Raw genomic sequence first — 15986 nt, forward strand, 5'->3', positions numbered from 1 at the left:
CTGACACCAATATATCAAAGGATGATGATTTTTAATCTGTGGCAAAGAAGGATAAAATCAATTTGAGAAGGATATTATAGACAGTGAAAACTAGTATTATATAGAAATAATTTAATTTGCTAATGTCTCTTTCCCAGTAAATAACTTTTTATAGTAAAATAAATCTGAAAAAGGTTTTGTTTTTACACTTCAAAGGGGTTATTATAGACAGTGAAAAACAGTACTATATAGAAATTATTTAATGTGCTATTTTATGGGATTTGCTAAATGCTATGTGCCAAGCACTTGGGTAGATATGAGTAAATCAGGTTGGATACAGTCTCTGTCCCACATAGGGCTCACAGTCTTAATCCCCATTTTACAGATGAGGTAACTGAAGCACAATTCAAGGTTAAGTGATTTGCCTAAAGTCACCTGGCAGACGAATGGTGGAGCTGAGATTAGAACCCTGTCTTTCCCATCACTGTAGATGTCACCACCGTTCTTCCTGGCTCACAAGCCCATAACCTTGGCATTATCCTTGACTCCTCTTGATCATTCAACCTACATATTTAATCCATCACTAAATGTTGTAGGTACCACCTTCACAACATCCCTAAAATCCACCCTTCCCTCTCCATCCAAACTGCTACCACGTTATTACAATCAGTCATCCTATCCCACTTGGATTCCTGAACCAGTTTCCTTGCTGATGTCCCAGTCTCCTGCCTCTCCCCGGTCCAGTCCATACTTCACTCTCCTTTCCATACTTCACTCTCACTTTCAATAAAAACATTCAGGACATGTCACCCCACTCCTCAAAAAAACTCCAGTGGTTGCCCATCCACCTCTGCATCAAAAAAAAACTCCTCACGATTGGCTTTAAAGCAGTTCATCACCTTGCCCCTTCCTACCTCACCTCACTACCCTCATACTACAACTCAGCCCGCACGCTTCTCTCTAATACTAACCTTCTCACTGTGCCTCGACCTTGCCTATCTCACTGCCGACCCCTTGCCCACGTCCTGCCTCTGGCCTGGAATGCCCTTCTTCCTCAAATCCGACAGACAATTACTTTCTCTCCCTTCAAAGCCTTAATTAAGGCACATCTCCTCCAGAATGTCTTCCCTGATAAAGCACCCATTTCTTCTACTCCCAGTCCCTTCTGCTTTGCCATGACTTTGCTCCCTTTGTTCTTCCCCCCCCTCCCAGTTCCTCAGCACTTATGTACATATCTGTAATTTATTTATTTATATTAATGTCCATCTCCCCCCCACCCCACAAGGCTGTAAGCTCATTGTGGGCAGGGAATGTGTCTGCTTATTGTTTTATTACACTCTCCCAAGTGCTTAGTACAGTGCTCTGCACAGAATAATCACTCAATACCACTGATTGAATGAATGAATAAATGACTCCAAGGCCCATCCTCTAGCCACTAGGCACACTGCTTCTCTTCCCAGTACACATCTTTTAATTGCCTTTTATGGTACTTTTAAAGAATTTATTATATGTCAAACACTGTTCTAAGTTCCAGGGTAGAGACAAGATAATCGGGTTAGAAACAATCCCTGTCCCACACAGGACTTCACCATCTAAATTTGGAGGGAGGATGGTTTAATGCCCATTTTACAGATGAGTAACTAAGGCACAGAGAAGATAAGTGACTTGTTCAAGGTCACACAGCAGACAAGTGGTGAAGTGGGATTAGAACCCAGATCCTTTAACTCCCTGGCCCGGGCTCTTTCCACTAAGCCACATTTTTTCTAGCTTTGATTAGTGCTGATCTTATAACCTATAAGCATGTATAACCCATCATTAAAACAAAACCACCTTAGTAAAAGGGATGTAATAATCAGCTAGAAGAGCTAAAGAAAAGTTTAGGTTTCAAACCAACTCAAATAGAACTTTAGAAAAGTAGAGTTTTTTCTAAGCCATCAACCAACAACTATTGTCAATTATGTGATGACTACTTATCAACCCTAAACTGAACTCACTAAAATGAACAAGTGATGTACATTATGAGAAGCAGTGTGGCCCAGTGGAAAGAGCAGGGTCCTGAGAATCAGAGAACCTGGATTCTAATCCTGGCTCCGACACATGTCTACTGTATGACCTTGGGTAAGTCACTTAACTTCTCTGTGCCTCGGTTTCCTCATCTGTATGCAAAATTTTGAATCCCACCAAAATTCATTCTAATATAAAGCAGTAAGATATCATCTTAAACCATTAGGTTTTTCTAGCTATCATAATTATGTGGAGATGGTTAAATTGATCAGTTTTGCAGTGTAGCAAATGATAATTTAAGTTTTCTATGTTGTCCTCATGCCAGATAAAATTAGCAGTAGGTAGTTGCAGTAGTAAATTCAAAACACAAGGCAAAGTGTGTAGAATGTCTCTAGAAAAGCACCGATTGATTTTCATTCAGAATTTGACATAGAGATTAATATGCTGGCATTTGTGAGGAAATCATTCTTTATGGAGGTGCTGGCCTAAGCAACACTCACATTAGCAAAGTTATTTTGATCTCCTGCATGATTATAGTTAGCTTGCAGTGAGGCCATTTCTATGTCCAAAGCCAAATTCACAGTTTGTCCAAGGTAGAACGTACTACTCAGAGGTGAAAAGAGAAATTCAGATCAGTGTTATCAGATATTTCACTTGGGACAACATACATGTTCCTCAAAATTATGCTCTGGCAGAACTTGAAATTCCCATTAACACTTGTGGAAATTAAACAGAGTGCAAATGTGGTCAACAGGAGAGGTTGAAGGGAAAGAGTAATATCTGACAAGTGATATTCTGGGAGAAAGACAAGAAAATCCTTGAGACTACAGCCATATTTGACTTCTTGTTCCATCTACATCACTATTCATCTTTGGCCTTTATTCAGCAGATGCTATCTGAATAACTAGACATTTCACATTCAAAGATGAAATTTTTGGTGAAACTGATGAATTTGTGACTACCTGAACCTAACAGCTGGGTTCAGGTTTCAAACCCTAAATATAGAAGTCTTGAAATATAATCTGTATTGCTCAGGACAGCAAACTCTACAGACTCATTTACCAGCCCATGATACCATCAGAGGCGGTAGGAGAATTTTCACTTGACTACCGGTCTGCTTCATTGGTGAGCCCCTGGAATGAGAAAGACCTAAGAGGGAACCCCCTTCCTCCCCCAGCCCTGCACCATTCAAAACATGATGGGGTAGGAAAAAGAGAGGAAGGGGAATGAGGGAAACAAGAATGACAAGGAAAGCTCCACCTTGGACTAGATAATCCTCCTTCATGTTTAACCGGATTTCTTCCCATTCTTCCTAATTAAAACCGATTTCAGACATCATCAAGCAGGAATAAATTTCACTGTGAGATAACAGTATTTTTGGTAGGGCAAGGCAGATCAGTTGTTATAGGCAAAAGATTTCTTACAGGTAACACAATACAGCCTTGCCATTTAAACTCAGCTGTTTTAGCTGACTGCAAATGAAAGGGCTACTGTGCAGTTGGCAGATCTTCAGAAATATGAGTCTCACAACCTCGATAGCCAGTCCTTACCAAGCCTCTCATCTACCAATTCATTCATTCAATCGTATTTATTGAGCACTTACTGTGCTGAGCACTATACTAAGCGCTTGGGAAGTACAAATTGGCAACATATAGAGACGGTTCCTACCCAACCGGGGAAGACAGACAACAAAACAAAACATGTAGACAGGTGTCAATAACATCAGAATAAATAGAATTATAATTATATTCACATTATTAAGAAAATAGAGTAATAAATATGTACAAATATATACAAGTGCTGTGGGGAGGGAAAGGGGGTAAGGTAGAGGGAGGGAGGGGGGTGATGGGGAGGGGAGGGGAGGAAGGAGAAGGAGAGGAAAAAGCAGGGGCTCAGTCTGGGAAGGCCTGTTTTACCAATGAGGAAACAGGTATAGCTACATATGAAAGCAGCAATTTTTAGTCCTTCATATAGTAAAAGGTTGCTGGCAACCCTTAGCTGACATTTGTAGAAACATGGCCTTGATCTGAAGATCGCTAGGTCCACTGAGTTTCCCTTCACAATGTTCCTAAACCCATGAAAGTGTAGTAGGTCAGTGATGAATAGATTACTGGAAATATGCATTTTTCCCTTTGCTGCCTAAGACTCAGTTTTCTCTATGTGCTTTTTCCCTCTGTACCAACTATACACTTGGCTGTGTACCCCTTAAGTAGTTTAAAGCTGGGCCCCACAGCACGTACATAAATATCTTCTAGTCCGTAAGCTCCTGTAACAGGAAACATGTCTACCAACTCTGTTATCTGTACTCTCCAAGCTCTTAGTACTGTCTTCTGCACACTGTAAGGGCTCAATAAATAGTAATGAATGAATTTTCCCCCATCTTTAATGCCTGTCTCCCCTTGCAGGCTGTAAGTTCCTCCTAGGTAGGGATCACATCTACTAACTCTATTATATTGATAATAATAATTGTAATAATAATAATGATGACATTTATTAAGCGCTAACTATGTGCAAAGCACTGTTCTAAGTTCTGGGGAGGTTACAAGGTGATCAGGTCCCACGGGGGGCTCACAGTCTCAATTCCCATTTCACAGATGAGGGAACTGAGGCATAGAGAAGTTAAGTGACTTGCCCAAAGTCACCCAGCTGACAATTGGCAGAGCTGGGATTTGAACCCATGACCTCTGACTCCAAAGCCCCTGCTCTTTCCACAGAGCCACACTGCTTCTCTGAATATTGTATTTTCCCAAGGGCTTAGTTCAATCTTCTGGACTCAGAGGTGCTCAATAAATACCATTGATTTGTTGATTTCTTATTATATCTTTTTGACGGTTCCAATATCTTGTGCCTCTTTATTGATGTTCTAGAAACACATGAGGTCCTATTAGTCTCCCATATGTGAGAGTTCAAGTTGTCATACAGGAAAGGAACAAGGTCTTCTGTGTTTTTTAAAGAGAGCAGAGGAAGTAGCACACCCTTCTCTTGCTCAGGAATGGTGACTGCTACACTTGAAATAGGAGCAGGAGGAAAAGAGTAGAGAAGCAGTGTGGCCTAATGGATAGAGCACAGGCCTGAATAATAGTAATAATGATCATAATTGTGGTATTTGTTAGGTGCTTACTATGTGCCAGACACAGTACCACACAGCACTGGGAGCGGATACAAGCAAATCAGGTTGGACACGGTCCCTGTCCCACCTGGGGAACACAGTCTCAATCCCCATTTTATGAGGTACCCGAGGCACAAAGAAGTAAAGTGACTTGCCCAAGGTCATACACAGCAGACAAGTGATGCAGTCAGAATTAGAACCTGTTACCTTCTGATGCAATCCCAGCTTGCATCTCCTCCAACACTTAGTACAGTGCCTGCCACATAATAAGTGAGCCTTTTAGACTGTGAGCCCACTGTTGGGTAGGGACTGTCTCTATATGTTGCCAACTTGTACTTCCCAAGTGCTTAGTACAGTGCTCTGCACACAGTAAGTGCTCAATAAATACGATTGATTGATTGATAATAAGTGCTTAACAAATACCATTAAAAAAAAATAACAACTTCCCAGACTAGTTCAACACTGGCTATTACATTTCACTCAATCTAAGGGGAAAGTTTTGCTCTGGCTGTAGGTGGGACTATCTTTTCCACCTTCCTAAATAGCTGCAGAGCTAGCTGCCAAGACTTTCTCCTCTTCAGTCATGGCTAAAGGGGAGGCCACTGAGGAGATGAAACATTGACAGAGGAAAGCAAAGGTCAAGCAGCCCATCTCTGCTCCAGGAGGGTACAGAAAAGTTAGTGGTTAGTTAGTATGACCCCACACAACAAACTACAGTTTGGGAAAGAGTACAGTTGCTTTGACGGTCATTTTCTGAGGAACGGCCCAAATACGATCATTCTCCATGAAGTTGGACTGGCTTCATGGTATTCATTCGTTCATTCAATTGTATTTATTGAGCACTTACTCTGTGCAGAGCACTGTACTAAGCGCTCAGAAGCTACATTTCAACAATAAAATAATAATAATGATGGCATTGATTAAGCGCTTACTACGTGCAAAGCACTTTTCTAAGTGCTGGGGAGGTTACAAGGTGATCAGCTTGTCCCACAGGGGGCTCACAGTCTTAATCCCCACTTTACAGATGAGGGAACTGAGGCCCAGAGTAGTTAAGTGACTTGTCCAAAGTCACCCAGCTGACAATTGGCAGAGCCAGGATTTGAATCCATGACCTCTGACTCCAAAGCCCGGACTCTTTCCACTGAGCCACGCTGCTTCTCAATAAAGAGATACAATCCCTGCCCACAATGGGCTTACAGTAAAGAAGGGGGGAGACAGACATCAAAACAAGTAAACAGGCATCAGTATAAATAGAACTCTAGATATGTACATATATACACAGGTGTGCTGTGGGGTGGGGAGGGGGAGTAGAGCCAAAGGAGTGAGTCGGGGTTATGGGGAGGAGAGGGGGCCAAAGTCACACAGCAGACAGATTAGATCCCAGGTCCTCTGATTCCCAGGGCTGTGCTCTTTCCACTAAGCATGCTACTTCCAAACCTCCATTTAATAAAGGAGTTTACCTCACCTCTGTAGAGGATGGATTTTACCAATCGTATTTATTGAGCGCTTACTGTGTGCAGAGCACTGTACTAAGCGCTTGGGAAGTACAAGTTGGCAACATATAGAGACAGTCCCTACCCAACAGTGGGCTCACAGTCTAGAAGGGGGAGACAGAGAACAAAACTAAACACACTAACAAAATAGAATAGATATGTACAAGCAAAATAGAGTAATAAATACATACAAACATATATACATATATACAGGTGCTGTGAGGAAGGGAAGGAGGTAAGATGGGGGGATGGAGAGGGGGACGAGGGAGAGAGGAAGGAAAGGGCTCAGTCTGGGAAGGCCTCCTGGAGGAGGTGAGCTCTCAGTAGGGCCTTGCAGGGAGGAAGAGAGCTAGCTTGGCGGATGGGCAAAGGGAGGGCATTCCAGGCCCGGGGGTCAATGGCGGATCAGGCGAGAACAAGGCACAGTGAGGAGATTAGCGGCAGAGGAGTGGAGGGTGCGGGGTGGGCTGTAGAAGGAGAGAAGGGAGGTGAGGTAGGAGGGGGCAAGTTGATGGAGAGCCCACACATATATTCTCAAATATAATTCAAATCCTGAGAGAAGAATGTGCTTTCGGAAAGGATCATCTATTTAAATATATAGCATTGAAAATCAATTAAATTCTTGTAATATTTAAATTTTTAGGATCCAACCTATAGAACGAGGAAATATTTTGAAAACTTGCTGTCAGGGTTGAAAGTTCAAGAAAAGGAGCTCGGCAAGTTCATCACCATCCTCATGTTGCACTTGTTTGAGAACATCAGCATTTTTGTGTTTGGGACAGACAAAAGCTTAAGGATCAAGTTTGAAGTCAAGCCCAAACAAGCAACAAAATGTGGGCACTCTCAGGAACCACTTAATCACCTCCTGGAGAAGCAACATGGCCTTCTATCAGGAGCCTAGGCCTGAAAGTTAGGGGACCAAGGTTCTAAGCCCAGTTCTGCCACTTTGCCTGTTGTGTGACCTTGGGAAAGTCATTTAACTTCTCTGTGTCTCACTTTCCTCAACTCTCAAATGGAAATTCAATATCTGTTCTCCATCCTATAGACTGAGTTCCAAATAGGATGGAGACTGTGTCTAACCTGATTAACTTTTATCTACTCCAGCGCACAACCATCATTATTAAAAGAATAGTTTTGCCTTACATACCACCACGGTAAGGCCACACCTGGAATACTAGGTGCAATTTGAATCACTACATTTTAAGAAGTATGAACAGCACTGTATGAGTTGCAAAACAAGGGAGCTAAAAGCCACCAGGTGGATAAGACTACTATCATGTGGGGTTAAACGGAAAAGATTAGCAATCCAGTCTGGAAGGGAAAAACTTGGTGTGGGACTTGAATAAGAATATGGATTGAATGAATATAGAATTCCTGTTCATTATATCCCATGAAATTTTAAATTTCACTTTTTTCCAAGACCTCATTTAAAAATGTCTGAAGGATAGCAATGAGCTTAGTAGTGTCTTTCATATATGAAGGTGCATTGGCTAGGTAGTGGGTGGTAAGATGTTCTCCATTTACAGTGAGGACAGGGCAGAGAAAAAACAGAACTTTAATGGACACAGAAGGACTTAAAAGTCAATCATTCAGATTGTAGTCTCCCAAGTGATTAGTAAAGTGCTTGGCACACAGTAAGTGCTCATTAAATACCACTGGTTGATTGACTGGCTGTAAGAATTGGGAGAGATCAGAAGGCATAATTAATAATGTCTGGGGAATCTCCTTCCCCCTAAGATAGGCTAAAGCACAGTTATGCTTTAAAGGACAGATTAAATAATCTTTCCAAGGCCCTTTCAGCTTTCTGATTCTATATGACCTATTAATACAACTCCATCCAAATTTATTTAAAGGGCTTGAATCTTGCACTTTGGCAAAAGTGGGGTCACACCATGTCTTGGGAGGGGTAACTACTAAATGGGGATGCCTTTGCTCAGCAAAGACAGAAGAGAAAGGGGGCACCCCTTTGATACCTCCAGGATTCCTTAAGGGACAGAAAATGGCCTGGTTGTTTCAGTTACAATACTGGCTTTAAGACCACTGTGAAAACAACACATCCCTGTGCGAAACTACTCAGGTTTCATGTGGCACTTATAGTTTAATTCACATTGCAATCCATTTCCAGGATCTGCCCCCTTTCCCACCCTGGCCTAGCCTAAAGATGTTCCTCTCTGGAGCTGTGTGAGCAGGTTGGAACACATGAAAAGTCATCACATAGAGGAATCCTGTCCGCATGGGCAGGGAGATAGGGTGGGAGCAATTCTCCATTTTCTACTCTCTCAACCTCAAATAAACCTACTTGATCCATCGCAATATGGGCTACGCTCCTCATCCACAAAATGAGCTAGGCCTCATTTATAACATTTCAGAAAACAAAAAGCCTCCATACAATGGAATCTGATTAGGTCAAATTTATCAAAAGCTCAATGAAACTTCACAGTGTAAGTTTCCTGCTTAAGAATAGCTGGTTAATGACACATCATAAACTTGAGTAAATTGAAATTTTCTTGGCAGTAAATTCAGGATAGTTGGTTCTTTTTTTTTTAATAATTTTACTCTTTTAAAGAGTAGTTAAAATGTGTTAGTCTGTCACGTTTATTAAATTAACCAATATGGTACAATTGCTTATGTATCATCTGAAGGAAGTCTTCTTCAGAGAATGGCAAAAATGAGCAGAGGATATTTATAAATAGAAAATTCTAAATGCTAGAAAAGGCAATCCCAAGGGGAAAGAAGCTATTAAATCTCATAAAAGAACAATAAGTAAGCCACTTTACTTCAGCTTCAACCAAACAATTAAGATGATAATATTAAGTGCTTAACGCATTAAAAGATACTTAGCAAGAGACCCTATGCCAGGTTCCTATGGATACAATTTCTGGATACATGAAAGATAATTTTGGGTAGCAATGAGACTAGAATCAGCCACATATGGATTTTGATTGATGCCCCTTTATTTTTTTTATATTCCATCTAGGTATTAAATTATATCTTTGTGAATAATTAACACTTCCTGACCCACCTAAAATACTTTAAATGTAACCTATACTTTCCATAAATTTCAGTAATGTTCATATTTAGCAACTTTCCTTAACGAAATAATTTCATGTGTCAACATTTCAAAAGTTTGAATATTAAAACAAGTTTTCAGTTGCCTGGGATAGGTTTGCTTTATTTAGCAAAGCTTGAGATAAGCCATATTTTTCAGAGTACTGGAGGGATAAGTGTGACCATATTTTTTTCATTCGCATATTTGCATTCTACACCTGCTCCTTAACTATGCCACATCTCACTTCCCAGACTCATTGCATTTATTTCAATGAGTTAGCAGCATCCCAGGTACTGAATACTAGCTTTAACTGCAATGGATACTGGACAAACCGAATAGTTTCAGAGGCATTGGCCCTACCTATTTACAGTTAGTAACACAAACCCTCATTTCTTTCCTTCAGTTCTGAACCGATATTATTTAATGCCAGGCAGTATGAAATTGCTACATCAATATCACCCTGGTAGTTCCCAGGGCGATTCTACTTCAAGGGTACACCATTTCTGCATTCAATCAAGGATTTTTTTTTGTTTTTCCATAAAACAATATAGACCCGTAACAAGATCAGTCACACACTACTTTATCCTAACTGCTCAAAGTAAATGCAAGTTTACAAACTACCTTTGAGTCTCTCCCCCAAACCAAAAGGTGAGAGCAAGTTCTCAGTCAATGCAGCTGAGCCAGGATTGCTCTACTGCAGTACTCACCCTAAAATCATCAGGCAAAAAAGTGGATAGATTTACGCAGTAGCAAAATTAGCCATACTTCCTTTAGCATCCAGTCCTTCATCCTTCAGTTGTTGCCACTTACAAGATAACGATTAAAGGCAAGAATTTTCAAACAAAGGAGTTGTAGGACGGTAGCACATTTGTAACGGCCAAGAACTGCAGTAAATCTCTCCGAGCTAATAGCTTCATCTATTAAAGCTCTCCCACAACACCTCCAAGCAAATGGATTAATCAGTCAAATCAACAATAATCCCAGTTGGTTAGCGAAGATGTTTGTTAAGCAAAGTCTAATTTATGATTTATTTATTCGGTAAGTGTCTTAAAGCTGAGTGCTAAAAGAATTACTACAGTTATTGAAGCATGCTGACAGAGCTGTTTTTCCCCCTCAACATCTCCCTGAACCTCTCAGCATGGCTGACAATAATCTATCCAGATCATAGCATTTTAATCAACAAATCATGCAAAAATATTTACCCCAAAAGACATAGCAAAGGGTGAGTCTCCTGTTTCCTTAGCCCCTGAAGCATTATGTGAAGGAGCAGTCCCATTAGCTCACACAGGCCAGCAGTGTGTCTCCTACACTTGACCTCGACTGCCTTACATAATGAGAAATTGGTGCTGTATTCTGTGCAGTAGTGCTAGCTGAATGTCATCACCGGCAAGATTAAGGAGTATTGGCAGCAGCCTGGCTGGTAGTTTGCATGGAGATCACGAAGTCTTTTTTCCTTTTTTTCCTGACTTCTCGGCGGAGAGGCAAGAATAGCTCAGAAAAACTGGTCTCATTCTTCTAGAATGAATGACTGGAAGCAGTTAAATGTATAGCCGTCAGCAAACGCAAAAATCCTACTTCTGTGCTTACGGTACACATCCTATACAATTTTTTTTTAAAATCACATTGTTTCTAAAGGACTGCTGCACCGACACCTAAGCAGTGAGAAACTGTAAAGCAAAGTAATGACAGAAAGGCACAGATTGCTTTTAATACACCATTTAACTCATCGTGGTGAGTAGAGGGAAATGGTGGGGTGGAGGAGGAGGGAAGAAAATGCTGCAGACAGACTTTTCAGGGGATACTTTACTGAATAGAAGATTGTAGTGTTTCTGAATACACGTGTGAAGAGATTTGGAAGATGATCAGGTAAACTGGATGCTCTCGATTGATTTGGATTTTTTAATACTTCCATGCAGATAATGCAGCAGCCGTTGTGCACCTGTCTCTGGTCATTTGCAGATTATTGACCCAAGTATTGCCTATTTCACTACTACTTACTGAGAAGCATAGCAAGTTCAGGATTCAAGTTTGGAATACATTAGCATATTTCTTGCTTTCATAATTCTTCTCTGGAAAGTGTGGAGGGTGGGGAAAGGAGAAACCTGATGGTTTGGAAAGTTTAACTGCTTGATTGCAAGAGACCTTATTTTTGGAGGAGGAAATTCAACGGCAGATTAAGTGCCCTCAGCTGCTAATATTTCAAGTCATATCAAATTTTTCAATTTCAGGCTATTCTTGGGGAAAAAAAAGCATTTATGAACATGAACTTGCAGTCTCAATACAGAAGCATAAGGGTCTGGTTGTGGCATTATATGCCAAGGTCTTCATATGGTTCAATTATACCTCAAAATATGTTGTATATAATAATTATATTGCCAATATAATTATAAGAAGTCTATAAAGTAAGATTCATACAATGGAGTTATGCATTATTTAAATACGATTGTAATGGTTGATGTCAATTGTGTAAGCTTCTCTGAGTTTGTTGGAAATAATTGCCCTTTGATAGTGGACAATGAATTTTTTCAGTTTTAAAGAGTTAAGGGACAGCTTAAATGTGGTCTTTGATCTCGTCTGTCTTCAGATACAATTTTGAAAACAGAGGATAGTAGTCCACTGAACTAGACAGTATATTATTGGCTATGATAAGGTTCAAACTGGGAGAACTTTTTTATCATATTGTACTGAACTACAAAGATGAATTTCCAAACATTAGGCTAAATCAATTTTGCAAATCTTTTCATGTCATTGATCATATGGCGTGATATGACATGACATGTGACATGACGTGTGTGTGTGAGTGTGTGCATGTGTGCATGCATCACATCATCACAAATTTATCTATCTGCATTTCAGTCTAGAATGCCTGGACAAACTCCAAAGCATAAAATTGGTATCTGAAATGATGACTTGTTTATATGAATCTTCCCATTGATCAGTATTCTAAACAGAAACACTTGTATTTATTGTCTAAACAATGACATTGTCAGGTATTTACATCAATAGACTTTTCAAAATATGTCATCTCACAACTGAACTCCACAGAAGCCCCCAGGACAGCGAGAACCCATGAGGAAACACCTGATGTGTCCCCTGAAAATGGGACCTAGTTCACTTCTACTTTAGCAGTCCCTCAGCCACTAGTTAGAAAAGCCCCAAACAATGTGAATTCTGAGATAACTGGAGGGCTGCCTGAACCTGATCTGAGTTTGGCTTTTTACATGCTTCACCCTGCTACTTGAATATAAGACTATGGGCTAAAGATGCCAGCCCTGATCATTGTCCATCTCCACCATGCAGTAAACAAGTATTTCTGTCTTACCAACAATATTCTGGCCCAACAGAAGCTATGAATTTGTTTTACAGACCATGACTTTTGGGGTTGTTTTCTGCTTGTAACGACATCGATCTTTCTGGGTGACAGAAGATAGGCAAAATGTGTGGAAAGAAAAACATAATTTGAGGATCAAATGGGAAACAAAAGCAACAGCAGGAGGTTTGGAGATTGCAAGATTCAGGCAACACTGGGAAAAACAAGGCACTTAAGATACAAAGAGATATACTGAGATAGAGACAAACGGTAAAGCCCATAAAAAAAAATGCAACAAGCCAGCCAGGTTGACCCCAAAACTGTAGTGAAGAGAAAACTAGTTGGTCAGCTTGGAAGATGAAGTACAGATCAGATGATAATATCTGGAAGATGAAGTACAGATCAGATAATGATAATAATAATAAGTACAGATCTAGACTGTGAGCCCACTGTTGGGTAGGGACCGTCTCTATATGTTGCCAACTTGTACTTCCCAAGCACTTAGTACAGTGCTCTGCACAGAGTAAGCGCTCAATAAATACAATTGAATGAGTGAATAATCCATGGAACATATCACCATATGTCCATAAAGAGAGTGCTGAGGACAGAGATGACAATGGGGAGATAGCAAGAGTGGCTTCTAAGTATTGACCCTTGAGAGCAAAATAATGGTAATCTGGTGTAAAGTGTGAGCCCGTTGTTCAGTAGGGACAATCTCTATATGTTGCTGACTTCTAATGATAATAATAATAATAATAATGATGGCATTTGCTAAGCGCTTACTCTGTGCAAAGCACTGTTCTAAGCGCTGGGGGGGATACAAGGTGATCACGTTGTCCCACGTGGGGCTCACAGTCTTAATCCCCATTTTACAGATGAGGGAACTGAGGCTCAGAGAAGTTAAGTGACTTTCCCAAGGTCACACAGCAGACGTGTGGTGGAGTCGGGATCAGAACCCAAGACCTCTGACTCCCAAGCCTGGGCTCTTTCCACTGAGCCATGCTGCTTCTCTTGTACTTCTCAAGCACTTAGTACAGTGCTCTGCACACAGTAAGGGCTCAGTAAATGACTGAATGAATACAAACATAAGTGGTCTGTCATAAAACCAATGAAAATGACTGTGTGGGAATATAAGGTGACAATCCCAAACCACGATAAAACTTGCATTTGTTGGTAGAGTTCGGCCTGATTTGGGATGAGCTAGCTCAGTGGAAAAGATCACAGGCTTTGGAGTCAGGGGTCATGGGTTCAAATCCCAGCTCTGTCAACTGACAGCTGTGTGACTTTGGGCAAGTCACTTAACTTCTCTGGGCCTCAGTTACCTCATCTGTAAAATGGGGATGAAGATTGTGAGCCCCCTGTGGGACAGCCTGATCACCTTGCAATCTCCCCAGCTCTTAGAACAGTGCTTTGCACATAGTACGTGTTTAATAAATGCCATTATTATTATCTGATCTCACAAATACTGTTTGTGAGTATTAAATATATGTACATATGTTTGTACGTATTTATTACTCTATTTTGTACATATTTATTCTATTTAGTTAATATGTTTTGTTCTCTGTCTCCCCCTCCTAGACTGTGAGCCTGCTGTTGGGTAGGGACCGTCTCTAGATGTTGCCAACTTGTACTTTTTTTTTTTTTAAATGGCATTTGTTAAGCGCTTACTATGTGCAAAGCACTGTTCTAAGCACTGGAAGTGCTTCCCAAGCTTACTAAGTGCTTGTAGTACAGTGCTCTGCACACAGTAAGCGCTCCATAAATACGATTGAATGAATGAATGAATTAAATTCCTGTACATACACTGTAAAACACTGTAATACACTGTAAATTCCTTATGGACAGGAAATACGTCTACCAACTCTCAGACTGCACTCTTCCAAGCACTTAGTACAGTGCCCGGCATACAGTAAGTGCTCAATAAATAGAACTGACAGATTCTCAGATTGCATTCTTCCAAGCACTTAGTACAGTGCTCTGCATACGTTAAGTGCTCAATATAGAACTGATGGATTCTCAGACTGCACTCTTCAATCACTTAGTACAGTGCTCTGCATACACTAAGTGCTCAATAAATAGAACTGACGGATTCTCAGACTGCACTCTTCCAAGCACTTAGTACAGTGCTCTGCATACAGTAAGTGCTCAATAAATAGAACTGACGGATTCTCAGGCTGCACTCTTCCAAGCACTTAGTACAGTGCTCTGCGTACAGTAAGTGCTCAATAAGTAGAACTGACATTCTCAGGCTGCACTCTTCCAAGCACTTAGTGCAGTGCTCTGCATTCATTCATTCATTCAATTGAGTGCTTTACTGTGTGCAGAGCACTGTACTAAGCGCTTGGGAAGTACAAGTTGGCAACATATAGAGACGGTCCCTACCCAACAGCGGGCTCACAGTCTAGAAGGGGAAGACAGAGAACAAAACATATTAACAAAATAAAATAGACTAAATATGTACAAATAAAGGTGATCAAGTTGTTCCACCTAGGGCTCACAGTCTGAATCCCCATTTTACAGATGAGGGAACTGAGGCTCAGAGAATAATAATAATAATGATAATGATGGCATTTGTTAAGCGCTTACTATGTGCAAAGCACTGTTCTAAGCGCTGGGCATCAGTGCTCTGCAGATGGTAAGTGCTCAATAAATAGAATTGATGGATTGATTTTCTCAACGAGGCCAATCCACCATTCCAACTTACACAAGATGGAGCTCTCATTCATTCAGTCGTATTTACTGAGTGCTGACTGTGTGCAGAGCACTGCACTAAGCGCTTGGGGAAGTACAAACTGGCAATGGATGGAGCCAGCGACCACACATGGCGATCACGTGTGTGACACGAGGCGATCATGTCGGCGGCCCGGGACTATCTCGTGGTGATGACGTGCTCGGCCGTTGAAGTGATGGATATGGTCCCCCTCACTTCTTCCTTACTCCTCTTGCTTCCAGTCCCCTATGGTGCTGGTTCATTAGGTCTAACATGGGAGGGAGGGGAAGGGAAGTTGAACTTCTCCTACCACCTGACCAAACACATCTAGG

General features: G+C 41.0%; 1 protein-coding gene across 2 annotated transcripts in view; it reads right to left on the minus strand.

The window, feature by feature from the left end:
• Positions 1-10919, minus strand: part of SCN1A (sodium voltage-gated channel alpha subunit 1) — a 126139-nt gene extending 115220 nt beyond the window's left edge. Inside the window, exon 1 of one of the 2 annotated variants that reach the window (XM_038751115.1) lies at positions 10837-10919. The gene's annotated coding sequence lies outside the window, so the exon portion shown is untranslated. The remainder of the gene's footprint in view (positions 1-10836) is intronic. The other variant, XM_038751114.1, reaches the window with a different exon arrangement.
• Positions 10920-15986: the final 5067 nt, after the last annotated feature.

Source organism: Tachyglossus aculeatus, chromosome 9 (genome assembly GCF_015852505.1).
Source record: "Tachyglossus aculeatus isolate mTacAcu1 chromosome 9, mTacAcu1.pri, whole genome shotgun sequence".
NCBI classification, from domain to species: domain Eukaryota; kingdom Metazoa; phylum Chordata; class Mammalia; order Monotremata; family Tachyglossidae; genus Tachyglossus; species Tachyglossus aculeatus.